Below are 4,547 nucleotides of genomic sequence, written 5' to 3'. Positions count from 1 at the left end.
TGTCGCCTGTTAGTGTTAGAGATTCAAATAGAGGAATGCAAACTAGCAAACTGCTCTATCAGCGGAAAGAGAGAGAGAGCCAATACATGACAGGGGGGAGAGGTTAAGCAGGTTTCTTAGACGGAAGGTTCTTAGTCTAATCGGAAACAGAACCCGTCTGTAACCACAATGACTATATGCTTAACACACCTTCAGATCGAAGAAGGACTTTTTGGAATGGGAATGGATGAAGCGGGGTGGAGGAATGGTCAACTCATCAGGCTCATGATCTGAAGACTACAGGTTCGAATCCTGTCCCCGCCTAATCACTTGAGATCTTTTTGGGGTGGTAAAAGTTGTGTTGCCAGCTAGCGAATGTTCGGATGGTGAACAGTTCAGTATCAAGTCTGTAACGAAGCTAGTATGGTTCAATGCTTGTAGAATAATAGTGAAAATTCCAGATATTGCTCGAGGGCAGAAGTCCAGAAGTTGGAGACGGAATTGTGGAACTTGAAAATGGAAGGTCCAAAGATAGCTGAATATGTGCAGAGATTTGGCGAATTATCACAAGTTGCTTCGCGTTTGGTGGAACCGGAACCTAGGAAGATTGAACGTTTCATAGGGGGATTGGCACCTCAGATTCTAAGCCTGGTAACAACATCTAAAGCTTCAACGATCACCGAGGCTATCAACACAAGCGTGGCGCTCACTGAAGAAGCGATTAGACTAGGAAAATTTTCCACTACGGACGAGAAAAAGGAGACTCCTATAGAGTCATCTGGGGATAATAAGAGAAAGATCGCAAATTTCAAGAAGATTACTCAGGCAAGTAACAAGAAAAAGGCCAAAAAGGGAAAGGACTACACGGGTATTCTCCCTAAGTGCGACAATTGTCTACGCTATCATGTCGGGCGATGTAAATATGGGAAATGTGATAACTGTGGCAAGAGATGGCATCCTAAGGAAACTTGTAGGCAAGTTACTGAAAGTAGGAATGGAGGCCAAGATGGAAGCAAGAATCACGGAGGGAACAACGACAGTGACGATCATCCAGGCAGGACAAGTGACAGACAGAAACGTGCTCAAGGTTGTCTTAACTTTGGGAGCAAGAAGCATTTCAGAAAATACTGCCCTAAGAAGAATCAGGCACGAGGATAAAAGCTCAGTAGCAGGACTAGGGGAGCACACCAGGAATCCAAGCATGGATATCGGTACGTCCAATATCACTCAACGTTATGCATCTGTGTTGCCAAATACTGTTGCAAATTTTCGGTTTCGCATCTCTAGAATTCGAGAGTGTACTGATATAGTAGCACGTAAGTTAGATAACTTGCACTCGATGGGACTAGCTAGGTGAAGCTAGTGGAAGTCAACGCAGTGACTAGAAACGGCAAGATAGAACCCGGAGAGCGTGAATTTACGCTTGATCTACTGCCAGTTGAGTTGGAAAGCTTCGACAAGGTAATTGGGATGGATCAACTGCCAGGTGTTCGAGCGGAGATTGATAACCGCATCACAATGGCAAGCGAAGAAACGACCGTGGTTCATGAAGCAGGATACGCCCCTACAAATTACTAATTGCGGGGAGGCACAAAAGTTATTGCGTAAAGGATGTGTTGTTTTTCTTGGCTCATGTCGGGGAAAAGGGAGCCGAAGAACCAAAACGCAAAGATATTCCTGTGATAAAGAAATATCATGAAGTCTACCCTGAAGACTTGCCAGAATTACCCCCTCAACGACAAGACGAATCTTCGCATCAATCTGATTCCAGGCGTCACGCCTATAGTCGATGCACCTTTAAGCGACTTACACCTTCAGAGATGCAAGAATTGACAGTGCAACCTCAGACGCTGATAAAGAAGGAAGATAACAGACCAAAAATTCCGTGTTGGGTAACCCAAATTCTGCTCGCCAAGAAGGAGGACATAATTTTCAAATAGGCATCAACTATAAAGAGCCGAACGAGCTAACCCACAAGAGTCAGTAACTCTTGCTGAGAATTAACGAAATTTCTTATTTAACTAACTGTGAGGATTCAACTACTATTACACGACTGATTGATGATCGAGTGTCGTTAGCGATGAATTCAGGAAGAAAGTATACCGGGGAAATCGTGGGACGATAACTTGTTTTTAGACGCACACAAGATAGGTGTTTCCTACTCAATGCACAAAACCGAGTTGCACAGAATACTCAACCTTGAGGATCTAGAAAACATATGCTTAGGACCCTTGGGAACCCAGGTCCAAACTTGTAAAGGTTGTTACTTAGACACCATATCTGTTAACTCAATCGAACACTATTAACCTGACATACATGCCATTTCAGTTAACAGAACAGAAAGTACTTGAAATTCTTTCGTTAAAATCTTCACTTTTGCTTCTAGCCGAGTAGATGTTTGCATCTCTACTCCCCTTAAAGTAGTTGCATCGCTTTGATTTTCTTCGCTAAGAGCGAACACACATTTGCTTCGATACATGGTCATTACCTCATACTCATTGTTTCATCACCTGGAAACTCACATATTACGCGTGCACCATCTGCTACGCATACGGTTTCATTTCGAACGCTTCATTGAAATTCGAATATTATGTTGCCAAATCTAACTACTGGTTTGTGATTCGAATGGCCTACATTATTGTAACGGTTGACTCTTTTGCTACCAAGTCAACACACTTTCTCGAAAACTTCTTTTGTTTCAAGATACATTCATGGTTTATTTTTGTAACCATGCTGAGATTTCCCTTATTGGTACATACGTTTATTGTCGGGTTATGCTGAAAAAAATTTAATTGCTTGGACTTATCCATTTCACATGTTTTGCTTTGAGACGCCATGTGACGTATTGGGAACATCACATTCAAATATTCTTGCAAAGGTTCTTTTGTTTCGAGACATAGTGGACTCGATTGGCCTACGACTCCACTAAATCATTTGTTGATTTCGATACCTTGCGGTGATACTTTCACAGAATTGAAGCTTGCGCTAAGTTCGTTACGCACCTCATACACGGATTTGATTATTTATTGACTTGCACTAAATCCGTTTTGTTTATCATGATTAAAACAGTCTCAACACAGTTGTGTGTTAAGGCAATGGTACATAGATTCATTTCATAAGCCCAATGTACCTCCTGACGATACTTTCATTGACTAATCGAATACCTTGTGGTACTTAATACTTTTCACCTTGGATCAAAAATAGTGGCTCTTTGATATTCTTTGTTCAACTGGAAACTTAAAGACAATGTGTAAATCAAATCTTCAGGTTGTCTCAGTACACTTTCATTTGATTTCGGACACGGTGAACTTGTTCAGTCACCATTATTATTTCTCGTCATTTCGACACCTTGTGGTGTCATTGCAAATTTGCAGCTTGTGCTAATCGTGGTCGATCGTTTTACACAAAACTACATATACTTTTGTTTGAACTAAGTCATTTAAACATTCCTGATGCAACTACGAATCAAGACAATGATACACCAGATTCACTTGTATTTCATTCAGTGTATATTCGCAATTCGAGAATGTCAACACACAAATCCTTACCATTTATTTATTTGAAAGTTGACAGGTCATTTTCATCTCCAAGTTGTTGATTTTGAGTTTATATAGCGGATGCTATGGTTTGTGAAAATCTGCATACTACGACCAATCATTCGAGAATCCTATCGGACAAAACTCCTCTTTTGTGGAACCCCTGTTAACTGGATTACACTAGACTATGCGTCGATACGCCTTGTACCTTTGACATTAAATGCTAAAAGCACATACCTTTTAACCATTGGATTCGTGTTGTTATATATTCTTGGACTCACTTGATGTGAATAAGGTTTGATTGGGTTTGGTGATTATCTACCTCGGTACTATTCATATACATACATGCATAATGAAACCCTAAGGAGTTAAGGTAGTACAAATTTCGAGGACGAAATTTTCTTAACGGGGGGAGAATGTGACAACCCTCACAATTACAGGTACTGTACAAATTAATAACTCTAATTATGTGCTTAATGACTGTGCTTGATTACATCTGACGCTTTAAATTGCTTACTAATTTATGTTATATGCATACATGTGCATTCTTTACATACGGTCACTTCAATTATTTCATACAGACTCTTAGTGACAAACCTGATGCACAAAGCACAGTTAGTACAGTGAGCGAATAACTCAGATACATGCTGACAATGCCAGCACTTAGACAGATACTATTTTTAGGCCAGTATGGGCCAGGGATAAAACACTACACTAGTATGGAGTGTAGGGAAGCGAGGACCATAAGACTATGTCACTAGGTGATAGTTTGAGTGCCGGAAAGTGCCTAAAACGCAATTTAAATACAGAATTCCGCATTTTCAGTAACAATTCAGCTTTTAACACACTCATATTATACAGAGTATTGACTAAATGGTCTTGGACACTTTCCTAAGTGTTGGAATTATTTTCGTTACAAAAAGATGCACAAAAGACGCCTTACGGGACAATTAAACGCTTTAACGGAACGATGCGAAACCGAACAACCAGACATTACCCGAGACATGAAAATATTGTTAGAAATATTGTTTT

General features: G+C 40.4%; 1 non-coding gene across 1 annotated transcript; it reads left to right on the top strand.

Moving 5' to 3' along the window:
* The first annotated feature begins 230 nt into the window (after positions 1 to 230).
* TRNAM-CAU lies at positions 231 to 303 on the top strand. Its single transcript has one exon. It is a non-coding gene; the product is annotated as a tRNA-Met (tRNA).
* Positions 304 to 4,547: the final 4,244 nt, after the last annotated feature.

Source organism: Helianthus annuus, chromosome 5 (assembly GCF_002127325.2).
Source record: "Helianthus annuus cultivar XRQ/B chromosome 5, HanXRQr2.0-SUNRISE, whole genome shotgun sequence".
Taxonomy (NCBI): Eukaryota; Viridiplantae; Streptophyta; class Magnoliopsida; order Asterales; family Asteraceae; genus Helianthus; species Helianthus annuus.
Note: the sequence above shows the minus strand (reverse complement) of the source record. Positions and strands in the feature narration are given on the sequence as shown.